The following is a 14,770-nucleotide window of genomic DNA, read 5'->3' as shown; positions in this document are numbered from 1 at the left end:
GGGGGGGGGGGGGCAAAAATATTATTTTCATGGGTAAGGAAAATATAAAGCACTTTATATCACTTGGTAAATAAAAAAATACAAATTTCCTGTTCTACAAATATTTAATAAACTTAAACACACAAAAGACGCACAAACTCTCTCTCTCTCTCTCTATCATCTAATCTATCTATCTATCTATCTATCTATCTATCTATCTATCTATCTATCTATCTATATACCAAAGTTATTATTTACGTTAAAAAAATCGTGAAAAAAATCGAAATACGAGTAAATTATTCATTAAAACAAAAGAGGGGGAAACGTTAAATGACTAACAATTAATAGATTTGGATATCTTGTGTAAAAACCCTTGCAGAAAAATATCACAGCTGCACTATGTATGAGTAAAATTTAAAAAATTAAATAAATCTAAAAGATTAAATATGCCCATTATAAAGTAGCTGAAGTCAGATCTTGAGTATCAAATTTAACCATTCACACAGCTTTAGAGCTACACGTTTCGTTTTCCACAAATATGTTGATACATGTATATGATGTCCCCAACTCATTCTTTTTTTCCACAGACGGCTTAGTTTCTAAAAGAAAAGAAAGCGCATATTTAAAGACCACTGTACGATTTGGAAAGTTTTTATCAAAATACGCCCTTATTTCCTATCATCAGCCAGTAAAATCAGGTTATCCTATAATAATATGTATTTTCTTTTTTGTAATTGAAGACTGAAGCTTACTTATTTTCTTTTGTAAAACAAGAAACTTGTGGGTTTTTAATACAATTTTCAAAATATCAGGAGGACGGGGTATTAAAAGTAACTCGAGCTATAAGTAAGGCATCATTGAATGAAATAGACTCGAACTTTATCATGTATATACATGTATATAAGCTTACGGACACATGGTAGTTTTATTTTATTCGATCCAAAGACTCAAACGTGAAGTCACAAGGCGATCGCAAAATGAAATTGTTTCTTGGTCATAACTATATATTTACATCCACTGAATATTTTATCCTTTATTTTTAAAGAAAACCATTGCCGTTTATCAGTTAATGAACAACACTAGGCATATCACCTGTACAGATTTCTTGATCAGTGGCTGTTCCATCAATGAAACGTACAATGACGTACATATCAATAATACAATAGTTAACCTATTTAATCCTACTTTAAATGATTATTTATACAGATATAAATATAAACAATAAAATATCTTTCTTTCGTTGTAAGTACGGGAATTAACGTCGCAGCTATTGCAGAAAAAAATTACATAACCCGCGTAAGCGGGTTATGTAATTTTTTTCTGCAAGGGCTGCGACATTAATTCCCGTAATAATAAAAAAAAAAAAAGAAAGAAAGCATTCTATTCTTTAAGTAAACCTTAATTTGATCAATAAGTTGTGCGTCAAAATCTTGACTTATGTGGCGATGAGCGGGTGAAACTACAATATATTTATAGAATTATTTAGTCTAGTAAATGTTACGTGTAACATTAGTTCTTTTGGTAAACAAATCTATGTTTTATACAGATTTTAATACATGTTGATGGTTAGGGTATATATTTCGGGAAGATTACCAATTGTGTCAAAAAAAAATGTAAGGATATAAACAAAAATTTTATTAATCGATAGATAATTTATTGGTTATAAAAACGACATTTCAATAAAACTGAACAAAAGAATAGCCTTATAAGAATAAAGCTATTCAGGTAAACAAAGAGTACTTCCATTATACGAATAGCAAAGTGAATATCAGTAATACAATATTTATATGAATAAATTTTAGATTTTTTCATTTTGAAGACAACTTAAAAATATGAGCACAAAATGAATCAGATTTTCTTTTTTAACAGATGTTAGGGTATCTGAATGATTTCAAAATACATACCAGTAGTGTTGATACTATTCAAGGACTTTTTCTCATGTCCATCATTGATATTTTTCATATACGTGTCGATAGTAGCTTTACCTAAAAGCGGCTTTACTGAAATTGGAATATACATATTGATTTACCATTTGATGCATTTCACAACAATTCTGCAGAGTTAAAAAAGTCACAAAAGAGTTTCATATTTTAATCAAGCGAAGAAAATTACCTTTATGATCTTATTAATGTAAAGAAACAGTACTCACATTTAGCATTATTTTTGTTTCCCTTTCCATTTTCATAAATGTCATCTTTGTGAAATGTATCCAGGAGACAAACTTTTAAAACAGAAATGAAAAGAACCTTTATGCTTTTAGTCATTTTACTTCAAAAAAAAAAAAAAAAATTAAAAATAAATAAATAAATAAATAAAAAAAGATAAAATAAAAAAATAGCCGAAAGCTGTCATTTTGCAATTTTTTTTTTTCCACCACATTCATCATAACATATTTTCAATTTACATGTATCGGGATTTCTTTGAGCTTAGAAATCTACAACAAATACTAAACTTAAGCATTCACTAAGAATGTGCTCTCATTCTGATTTTTTTTTTCAGAATGAGGGCACATTCTTAGTGAATGCTTAAGAATTAACTGCACTGAATGATTCTTTGTCAGGTTATGATAAAATATGTCCAGTGCACGATATTAGAGAAAACGTTGAAAATATGTTATGATAACAGGTGAAATACTAGTAAGTATAGACAAACTTCCACCGGGAGAAAAAAAAAAAAACACTTGAGTTTTTGACTTGAGCTCAAATACGTACAGATTCAGAAGCCTCTTGTGACTAACATTTACGTAATATAAACTTATTTACGCAAAATCTTCTAAAGCTTTTTTTTTTTTTTTTTCTTTGGTAAAGGATGAAATCAGAATTTCAAAAGAATTGACCTATTGGACAGAACAATTTCGCGGAAAAGTCGCACTTAAAAATCAATGTCCATTGATTATTTTCTATCGTATATATTGGTCTATAATTGTCAATTTTTCATTTGGAACCTAAAATCTATTATTTGCAACTACAGTCCCTGAAACGTTCTACTTTCCCACTTGAACGGTGAGCGAACGCTGAACGAACGGTGAACGAACGCTGAACGAACGCAGAGCGAACGGTGAGTGAACGATGTGTGAACGCTGAACGCAACTTGGTGAACGATGTGTGAACGGTGAACGGTGAGCGAACGCAGAACGCGAACGGAGCGCAAACGCGAACGCAAAGTGAACGGTGAACGAACGGTGAACGCAAGATGAACGATATATTCGGAATGCCTCTGATCTTTTCCTTGCATTGAAACTATTTTATTGTATTATAATGTCAGGTGCCAAAAAAAAAAAAAAACAACAACAACAACAACAAAAAAAAAAAACAACAAAAAAAAAAAAAAAAAAAAAAAAAAAAAAAAAAAAAAAAAAAAAAAAAAATAATAAATAAGTAAACAAATACTGAGTAAATGAATGAATATATAAGTCAATAAAATAAATTCTCCAAAATTTTCCTAAGAAAGACGATGCATGCACATTAAGTTTTAAATCACACGATTTTTATCGCATTAAAACATTGCAATTGTTGCCGAACGCTGAAGTATAAGAGATATTATTTTTAGTTGGAAAATAAAAATGTTTATTCTTAGTTGATAACAAATCAGAGAAAACTTATGATTTATAGAATGAATTAAAGCGGTTGTAACTTATACTCATATATATATCTCCGTGTCAATGCGATTTCGTGTAATGAAAAAAAAATAATTACATTTATACGCTCGTATTTTAGATTTTTAATACAATAATATATTATGTGTCATTTCTATTTTTCATCATGATTTATTGAGCAGACGTCTACATGTATCTCTAAATGGCCGTGATTATACTCGGACAAGATGATACAAAGATACATATTCATATTATTTGTTATAAATTCAATTTTCAGAACTTGATAATTAAGTAATATGGTGTTATAGTTTTTATTAAACAAACAAATGAGAGAGAGAGAGAGAGGGGGGGGGAGAGAGAGAATAATATTCGGTTTTAGCCCCCCCCCCCTCCTCTCAGGCTTCACCAAATGTTTCTACCTATATCAAACAAAAACTCTGAAATTTTTTTCGAAATATATCAGACAGTGAAAGTAACTTTTTTATCAACAAATCATATCCATTTGTTTGACAGTTATTTCCTGCTTCAAGTTCACACGAAGTCCAAGTGCTTGTCCTGTCAATCAAAATCATTCGACACTGTGCAGGTGTGAAAGTTTCATCACATCAAGACGAAGTGCGAGTATTTCCAACAAGTTATAACATTTATTTTTATCATTTCTAGATTTGATTCCAACATTTGAATAATAAATTAGTAAAATACATTGGGCATTAACACTTGAATGTGAAACATACTCTCTGCCAATTTCAAATACCACCGCCGACACGTGTACATTTTGATCTACTATTGTTTTGTGACTTTTTTAGATGCATGTTTGTTTTGAGACTGAAATTTTTGTTCTAAAAAAGACCGTAGTGTTTTTTTTTAAATGTTAATTAAAATATTATGGAAATACGGTACTGACGAAGTCACCGATTTAGGGGGAAAGGGGGGGGGGGGGTATTAATCATACCGAATGGCAAACATATAAAGTAACGGTGAAGAAAGATTTTTTTTTTCTCTATAACTATAGACTTTACATATTACAGTAGAGAAATTCTGTAGTGCATTACATTTTAAATAAATATTTCCTTTAACCACACTATCAATTTAATTCTTTCTAAAGATAATAAATTAACAGGATATCCGCAGTACTATGTATAACTTTCAGAACTAGTTCTATTATATTTTGTAACAACATTTATTTTCCAGAGTAATTTAATAAATAACCTAACAGCTAAGTTAGAATAATAAAAATATATATCGTAGATATTTTTCCTCATGAAATAATGATTCTTCAAAAACGATATGTTAATAAATTAAAAAAAACCTGTAACTCCTTAACTACAAAAAGTCCTTTCACTTCGGAGTTCCGAATGACAATGAAAACTGAACGATAGGTGAACGCTGAACGCAAGTTGAACGCAAAGTGAACGGAACGAAGAGCGAACGCTGAACGCTTTGTGAACGGTGAACGCGAGCGCACGGTGAACGGTGAACGCAAAACTGTGAACGGAGAGCGAACGGTGAACGCACGGTGAACGAACGGTGAACGCACGCTGAACGAACGGAGAACGAACAGTGAGCGAACGGAAAAATGGGAAAGTAGAACGTTTCAGGGACTGTATAAAATCAACCTCCAAGGTGGCTTAAAAGCATTTTCTCCGTTTAAGCACTTAGAAGTCCTTCAGGGCAGTCCTGCCCCTAAATGAAATTATGATATTTTGAAAAGCTGTGATCTAAGCTACATGTAGTTCTAAATGGTAATTAAACACTGTATGAAGTTTTTAGCCAGATATTAAGGTTTCCATGAAAAAAAAACATTTTTAGTCTCATGAAATATATTAAATGACCATTTGCAATGAAAAAAAAAAGATTCTGCTCACGAAAATACATCAATTCACATACATAGTAAAAATGAAAGGTATTACATGAGAGTCACAAAATGTTTACTATTTTAATTTTTTATGTACTTACTTTTCAAATATTGCAGTTTAAAAAATAAAACAACAGCAGCCATCACAAGTATAAAAACTAGAACGACTATTAAAGGAATCAAGTGATCTTCAACTGGCTCCTCGCTAAGATCTCTGTCGTCCTTTATTTGTATAAATGGTTTATCACCCTCCAAGCTATATGAAAAAGACATGAAAATTTTTCATTTGTACATATGAAATTTCAAAGAATTTTCGTTTGTTTACATCAAATAAAATATATCTGAAGAAGTAATTACAAAAGGGATTCCATGGGAAAAAGAGGTCCCTCAGACCTTTCTAAATTCACTAAGATGTTAGTGCTATTGCGATTGGGTACATTTTCATATAATTATGTATATATATATATATACTTTAATCAGACATACGATACATCCCGTGACCTATTGATATATCATCAATTCTTTTGTGCAATGCTATCTGTAACTTGTACATTCTCATTAAAATAATCTTTAGTCTGGTAAAAAAAAGTTTACATATCGGGTGATATGATTTTCTATTACAAACGCATTTGACAATAAATATTCTATTCAGAGTTTGGTTTAGGTTGTGGAATGGCTGTTAGAGGTGATGCATGTATCTAATCTCTTTTCGATGATAGAGGAATTAGTGGGGTTTTTTTTCGGAATATTCTTTAACTCTGCACATTGCACCATGTGTTTTTCTTCTTCTGAACACAATGCCTCAAATAAGAAATTAACTGTGATACAATTTTCAATATGAAATAGACGATAACGGTAGCCTATTATTACAGCTCCTGCTTCGTGATCGGGAGGTCCGTGTTCGACTCTCGACCTTTGCATAGACATAGGTAGTGATTGTTACTTCGCCAAGACATGTACCATCCATTTAATACATGGCCGTAGTGCCCCCCCCCTTTCCCCAATAATTTCGCCATGTATAGAATACTTTAGAAAACATAATTACTATATGCTTTTGCCCCCTCAAAAAAAAAGTCTGATGACCTTATTTTTTTTCTCTTTTTTTGGCTTGTCAAGGAATTTTGGTAGTTGATAGTGCCCCCCCCCCCTTTCCCAACTGAAAATGTATGGTTGTGCCCCCTAAAATGAAATTGCTTCCTAAGGGCCTGTAATACAAGTAAAAGTTTCAGGACATTCGACTGAGACCTTTAAAAAACATATAATGATAAAGAACCCTAATTGCTTAATGACCTGAGAACCGAGTATTGGTCTAAATTTAAAGCCTATTACCTTTATGAGTGAAAAATTCTAAAATTAATGGGACGAAAAACAACATATTAAGATCAATCAACATGTAACAGAGAGAAAAGAAATCACACCTTTCCATAAATTTGTGTCATAAATAGATCTTTTGTGTAAGTATTTGTGTTTCATCTGTTTACTGCTTCCAAAGATGGAGAATATTCTTATAAACATGGCTATATTGAAAATAAATGTTTATCATAACATAAGAAACAAAACTCATACCTCACATTACCTTCACTGCTAGGAGTTGTGGAATAATGGATACTTTTGCTGGCAGTAAGTGTTGAATTATGAACATTTTTGGTAGCAATTACTGTATGTGATGCTTGCTTTTCCCCTTTCTTAAGTTGGTAGCATTCTTTATCTATTTAAATGATAATAGTGCATAAACATACAAATTACTTTCACAGCATACATGTACCAGCTAGAGGGTAACATCTGATTAATCATTATCCAATGTATATTTTTCTGTCTGTAGACAAGTTCGTGCATATAAGTAATGTAAACCTTTCTTTTAATTATAATAATGTCTTCCTATACTGTACAGACATTTTGTCTACCATTACAATAAACAGATTAAAAAACAACTTAAATTTTATGGTCTAAAACTCGTAGAAGCATGGTACGAAAATAATCATAAATGTCCCTTACTCTCAGGATGATGGAATCTTAACGTTATAAAAAAAAACAACCGACAGTATTTTAAACACAACTCCTATACATTTAGTCTGAAACCAAGATCAATGGCTTCTACATGTAATTATATACACAATGACCTTTCAACAACGCTGCCTTTTTTTTTTTTTTTTTTTGTTTTTTTTTTTTTGTTTTTTTTGTTTTTTTTTTTTTTTTTGTTTGAGATGAAATATTTACTTGCATTCTAGTTCTGATTGGGTTATACATGTAACATGTGACAATATATCCAGCATTAGCTATCCTCGGTTTCAAATATTTCGGCAACATGGCAGTACTGGACTTCAACCCAAAAATCAGATCTGAAGCAATTGGTCTTTTAAGCTTTAGAAAAAGAATAATAATTGCCTTTTTTTCTTTTTGGTTTTCCTTGCATTAAAAAGCGTATTTTTTAAATATATATTAGTCAACCAAAAATGGGTTAGAAATGCATTTTCAATATTTTCAATTTTTTTTTTTTTTTTTTTTTTTTTTTTTTTTTTTTTTTTTTTTTTTGAAAAAAAAAAAAAATAAATAAATAAATAAATAAAAAATCCTGTCGTTGAGAAAAAAATGTCATACAATATTTCCATCTGCTTAATATGCATGAAAAATTAATCAAATTAAACAAATGCATAACAGTAGAATTTTAAACATGATTATTCAAAGAATCTGTTTCCTCGGCTTAAGGAAAAAAGAAAAGCATGCGCAGATCTAGAGGGAGTGTCAAAGGGTGGGGGCACTTTAATAAGGGCGGGCAGGGCCATGGAGAGTTTTGGCATAATATTTCATTACAAAAGCTTGAAAGCTTCTTGAGAAAGTTTTACACGCAGAGAGAATGTATGAATTTACGACCTTGACCTTTTGACCACCAAATATATAGGGGTCTTCTGTGGGCCATAGGGAGTTGTGGTATAAATTTTCACTGCAGAAGCTCAAAGGCTTCTCGAGATATCACGCCGAAACAAAAATGTTAAAACAGACAGAATTTATGAATTAATGACCTTGGCCTTTGACGTTTTCACTTAAAAATCAATAAAGGTCTTTCTGAGGCAATAGGGAGTTGTTATGCAAAATCTCACTGCAAAAGCTCAAAGGCTTCTTGAGATATCGCGCGGAAACAAAGGTGTTACAGACAGACAAAGAGACAGACGGAGGGACAGACAGACCTAATTAATATACCCCACTTTCAGTGAAAGCGGGTGACAAATAGGTAAGAAGACAACTCAGATTAAGCAACCATTTATACATATAAATAAGGTTATGTACTCAAAATTTTACTCTTTATTTAGAAAATTAGCATGTAATATGTACATTGGCGGTCGTCTTTAGCCACAGGACTTCAGATCGCTTTACAAAAAAATTAAGGTGTTAAAAATATCTTTATTATACACCCGATTTTTTAAAAGTCGAACTTAAGCGATCCAAAGGCCCGTGTTTTTAAATTAACGGGTTTAAGATCATGTAGATGTAAACATGTTCAACTCTGCCCGGTTCAGTTTAATTAACAAGAGGTCAATGGTTCTTAACTCTCGTCCGAGTCATTTTGGCTCTGCAGTCCCTAAACCGTGTATTAAAAGATTATACCTTATATAGTATAGACCATGATAAATAGTTGACCTATACCTCGACCCCATCATAGTCCCAACGGTTTATATAATAATCAAACGTAAAACTCAAACTTATAATCAAACATGAAGTCCACACTTCATTAGAATTTTGAATATCAGCGGCCCGTTTATCAAAACTATCTTACGACTAAGATCTGTCTTAAGACCGAAAATTATCTTAAGATTGTACCATAGCTGTTTCAGAAAACTCTCATATCTTATGATAATCTTAAGATCTATTTTAATCTTAAGACAACTAGATACCTGTTTTAAGTTTAAAGTTATCATGGTAACAGCATATCTTTTGGCTCAAAACCGAACGATTTTTAAAAGAAAACGTTTTTAGAGATAGATCAATCCTTTGGACTATATCAGGCCAGTCGAAACGATGACCCTCTCTCCCCTTTTCACCTAATAATTTTGCCAATAAATACTATACGATAGAAAACATAAAGAAAGCTCTAAACACTAATGAAAAATGCTTTTTGGGCTTTGAGAAAAAATATATCATATAAAGGTGCACATATTCAGTATATCTAGTTCATTTTCAAAATAGGGTGCCTGCCTTATTTCTGCAGAAAAAATGTTCAAAGACAATGAAGTATTTGTCAACAGAAATCACTGTTGTTTACTTACATCGGGAAAAATTAATGGAAATAAGGTATTTAATTATTTAATCTTGGTCCAACATAACATTAAGAATACTTTAATTACTTTAATTCATTAGAAATTGTGTCATTAACTGTAGATACCCATTTATACTATTTTTCTTATAAGGGCAGATCACTCTAACTCAATAAAACTACCCTACAAATAGAACTCTTTAGTGTGCAGTGTTTAGAGTTTCCTTAAATCTACTTACTTTATGGTTGTGTCCCATTATTCTTGTCAAGGATTTTTGTTTGCTTGTGCCCCTCCCAACTGAAATTGCCCCCCCCCCCCCGCTCCGAGAACTTGCTTCTTTCGGCGATGCATACATGTATATAAGATTCAGATATTATTTATAACTTCATTCAATATTATTTAATTTTAAATTCATCATATTTTCCTTATATCATCATATTTTCTATGACCAAGCATCGCTACTTACACAATTTTGAAAATTGCTAACGCAATGCGAGATAAATGAAGTTGATTAATTGATATGTTAAGTAAATACATTTGGAATATATAAAAAATATGAAATATATGCATGTTTATGGTCTGGACAAGTTTCGTCCATGAAATTAAACAAAAACGAGCTTTGGTGTGACCATCCTGCATTTTAAAGACGTTTTATACATTGATCTATTTTGTTACATTATGGTGATTTTTTTTCTAGAAACTAAACATGTCTTTCAGTCTTACAAAATTAGATGAAAATCAAGTAGTTTAAGTTCTTGATGCTCCCCGATTAATCCGCTGAAATGTTTATAGAAAAACTCAATATAATTACTGCTGTTCCATTTGATGCTACATGTTTTCTTCAGAGCATTTGAAACTGCTAAATTCTGATTGTAAATTGTTCTTTCGTTTCTCTAATTCGCGTGTTTGCACTGTTATTTCGTTGCAGTAGTTCAGCGTTTCAAACACATTTTCATATTTTTTTATGAACGAACCGGAGGAACTCTGAACTCAAGTTGCCGTTTCAACTGAATTTATTGGAAAATCATTTGTTATTTGCAAAGACATAAATGCGGCAGTGGATTTAATCAAAAGCAGTATCATTTTGTCAGCAACTATATATTATTTTCTGTGCAAAAAAGACATATAAACAAATTCTATTCAATAAATTTTTGTAATGAAATTTATTGAAATTAGCTTTTCTGACCCCCCCCCCCCCATCCCCACCCCTCCCCGTAAAGTACATTGAAGCTGATGCAATAAAATGTGGGTTTTTTTTTTTTTTTTTTGTTTCTGAGAGTATAACTGCAGTTATTTGAGGCACTTTTATTTCAATATTTTAAAGATCATGTACGAAAAACAACTAAACATCGTGAAACCATTTTTTTTTTTTAATTTCCTTTTGACATTGAAGCATGAAAATTGTCTTAAGACTTGTCTTAAGATTTATTTTGATTCAGATAGTTTTGTAAAACAGCAGTGACAAATCTTATGACTACCATAAGTCACATCTTAAGATCTATCTTAGGACAAATCTAACGATACTTTTTTGAAACCCGTCCCATAATATCACTTGTGTATACATCAGTTATGTAAAAAAAAAATTCTTAAATTATGATTAAGGCATAAAGTTTTGTTATTCCTCTAAGCGTCTTTTCTTCCACTTTTCAAACTTGGGGTAAAGCTGGGTTCAAAAGAAGATTTCACTTATGACATTGACTTCACTATCATTGATAGACATATTTTCAGCATTTACAAATTGAAATGTGTAATAATTTTCCAACCCTGACTTTCCCTTTGACATTGATTTTCAATTTTCAAGATCTTTTATAAAAAAACATAATTATTGAAAATTATTGATAATAGCAATTAAGCTGTGTCGTTCTTTTCTGACGTTTGTGTAACATATGTCCTTGACCTTATATTCCTTCCTTTGCATTATCCATTTGTTCCATAGAAACTTTTCAATATATCTGATGCATAGTTTTATCTTAGGCCAAACAAAAAAATATGTGTGATTCCAGTTACACCTCCAAAAAAAAATTAGGGTAGGTAGGTAGGGATTTTTTTTTTTTTTAACAAAATGATTTTCTTATTTTTTCTAAATAATGCTTATCACTACTTTGCAAATGACATTTAGATGTTGTGCAATAATATACTAGTCAATATTGGTAGGGGACACCTACATGCTAGCTTGCTTTGGATTTAAGACTAATAAACACTTGCACTATGTTGTGCAAGGGGGCCGTCATTGCTGAAACTAAAACTTAAACCGGAGCCATTGATGGAAATTGGGGAAAAATCCGGAAAAAATATGAAAATTGCTAAAAAAAAAGTTTAGGGTCGGGGGTATAAAATAGGGACGGTCGGGTAACCGGAACCACACATATTTTTTTTTTATTTGGCCTTATTGGGCTGCATTAAGGATTTCTTCATACAACCCAATTATTTTTTAATCTACTGCAAATGAAGTTCATACATGTACATTGTTTAATCAACATTTTAATACCTGCTTATGAAACTGTGTTGTTATCAAAAATCATTATTTACAGTTTTTCAATATTTTTGCTGCTTATCAATTATGTACTGTAACATATTCAGTTCATTTATGTATAATATTATATTGGGGGAAATGTGTATATTAATGATTGTTACGTCAAGAAGTTATATTTTTCTGCAATCCAATACATGCGTGTTTTCATAAGGTATTCAGAATACTATTCAAGTTAACTTACATTTATAAACATTAGATGAAATATATTTGAAAGGACAACTCTTGCATTTCTTTTCAGCATGTTCCTGGAGAAATTGGCCTCCAACTGTGAATTCTGTGCACTGTCCACCTTAATAGTTTAATAATTAGAATAAGGAATAGCCATTTAAAGTCAAATACACAATACATGTAAGAACGAGCTAGAAATAATGATAGACTTTCAAGTATATTGTATTTCACAATCTTTCCTGGACAAAAAAGTGAAAGTATTCAAAAGATAAAAAAAACTTAACTATTATGTCTACAACAGGTGCACAAAGTTCGACAGTGTCATCTCCTTTTGCATTTAGGACACAATGGTATCTGTACTTTTCAGCTGCAGTGCAGTTCTGCCTTAGTTGTTCACAGTTGTAAAATTTTGCTCTTTTTTCCCTTTCCGTTTTAGTGACTGGGCATTTCACATTGTATTTAGCAGTTTTTAGAGAATGTGGACAGGGTACTTTCTGAAAAGCAATTATCACAAAGTATTTGTTTAAATAAACAGCGTGTTTTTTTTTTTCAAATCTTGTAAAAATGAAATACACATATAAAAATAAAGACAATTCACGTCATCCTAATTAAATAAAAATGTTTTAAAAGGTTTGTAAAAATATTAATAATTGCATTCAAAATATTTTAATCAGACCTATAGTAGCGGAAGGGGGACAGGGATTAGTGGGACGAAAAAGTTAGAGAAAGGCTCCTTCCCCACGAATAAGGATTTTAGAAATTACACTTTTTTCCTTGTCATTTTTTTTTTTCCGAAGGTGCCACCCCTTCCACCCACACTTTGAAGATCGTTTTTAAAGGCCTGTTAAAAGCAATGATATTCAATTTCAGAGTTGTTACATGTATTTCACATCTTATTTTTAAGCTCAATTATAAACAAAAGAAGACAAAATATACCTCTATTGCTTGAACAATAGTTACGTATAGGAAGAAAAGACCAACTTTGATGATCATTATTGATATTCCATATGTAGAATCATGTAATTGATGGCTCAGGATTTCTCTTAGATTCTGAAAAGAAAAAGAAGATTTGTTTGTTTTGTGTTTTGCTTGTTTGTTTGTTTGTTTTTGTTTTGTTTGTTTGTTTGTTTGTTTTCTTTTTTTTTTTTTTTTTTTTGGGGGGGGGGGGGGGGGGAGGGAGAGGGTCTTTTTCAATTTAGTTAATCAATTCTTTTCTTTATTTGATAATTCATATGGGGCGGGTTGTGTTAATGCATCTTGTTGAATCTGTATGCTTATTTTTTTTTTTAACTTAACTTGATCTCAAAATACAGGAATATATATATATATATATATATATATATATATATATATATATATATATATATATATATATATATATATATATATATATATATATATATATATATATATATATATATATATATATACACAAACACACAGATCTGTAGCTAGTTGGTATGAAAAAAAAATTGAGATAGGCGACCAGAGAGCTAGAATGCCATCCTTAATTTGAAAAAAAAAAGTGTATATTAAATTGAGACCATCGAAAATCTGACTTGTACATATAGTTTTCTTGTGAAAGTAGGAAAATAATATGTAATTAATAGATTATTTCCAAATGTCATGCATGGCCTATCAAAAAGCTAACTGATACACAGATCAACGAAATCCCCCCCCCCCCCCCACACACACACACATACACACAAACACGGGCGTGCGCACGCACGTTTCTTAGTTGCAACACCTATGATTTGAATATCAACTGATTTTAAATGGCTAATGAAATCAATTTATGGTGAAATCAGACCTAATGTAAGAATTAGCATATGTTTATTTTTGTTTTGTTTTTTCTTTTCATTTCTTTTTTGCTCTACTACTTAACTGAAAATTACTCTCAACCTGACTGACCAAAAATTTAAAATAATTTAAAATAACTCTTAAACTATCATATATATATATATATATATATATATATATATATATATATATATATATATATATATATATATATATATATATATATATATAATCTGAACGTAACCCCAAAACAGTCATTTAATAATTAAATCCTGTGTAAGTGCGAAAAGGTCAACAAAAGTAGTATTGATAAATAATACATCTCTCATTAATTTGCGGGGAAAGTTATATATTTTAATCACTCTTTGTAATTATTTGGGTATGTTCTTCATCATATTAAAGATTTAAAACATTCTGACAAAGACTTTTGAAATATATTTACAAATTTAGGTGGTGAATTGACTAAAAAAAAATATTGAGCACATTTGCCTATATTCGTTGAAATGTAGACTTAATCTTTTATGTCAGTTGAATAAAAAAGAATTTATTCTTGAATAATATTGCTTAATACAGTTCAGTTAATAAAATCT

At 30.8% G+C, this 14,770-nt stretch overlaps 2 long non-coding RNA genes across 2 annotated transcripts; both read right to left on the bottom strand.

Annotated features, from left to right (window-relative positions):
* Positions 1–439: 439 nt before the first annotated feature.
* On the bottom strand, positions 440–5,577 carry LOC133200453 (uncharacterized). Its single transcript, XR_009722952.1, has 4 exons — positions 5,531–5,577; positions 2,129–2,200; positions 1,884–1,979; positions 440–578 (listed from the first exon to the last, which is right to left on the bottom strand). It is a non-coding gene; the product is annotated as an uncharacterized LOC133200453 (long non-coding RNA).
* Positions 5,578–5,612: 35 nt separating this feature from the next.
* Positions 5,613–12,503, bottom strand: LOC133200454 (uncharacterized). Its single transcript, XR_009722953.1, has 3 exons — positions 12,394–12,503; positions 6,996–7,137; positions 5,613–5,685 (listed from the first exon to the last, which is right to left on the bottom strand). It is a non-coding gene; the product is annotated as an uncharacterized LOC133200454 (long non-coding RNA).
* Between the last annotated feature and the right edge of the window lie 2,267 nt (positions 12,504–14,770).

Source organism: Saccostrea echinata, unplaced genomic scaffold, assembly GCF_033153115.1.
Source record: "Saccostrea echinata isolate AGI-Se365-2 ecotype Australia unplaced genomic scaffold, CSIRO_AGI_Sech_v1 ptg000040l, whole genome shotgun sequence".
Classification (NCBI taxonomy): Eukaryota; Metazoa; Mollusca; class Bivalvia; order Ostreida; family Ostreidae; genus Saccostrea; species Saccostrea echinata.
The sequence above is the reverse complement of the archived record's forward strand: the minus strand, read 5'-3'. Positions and strand labels throughout refer to the sequence as shown.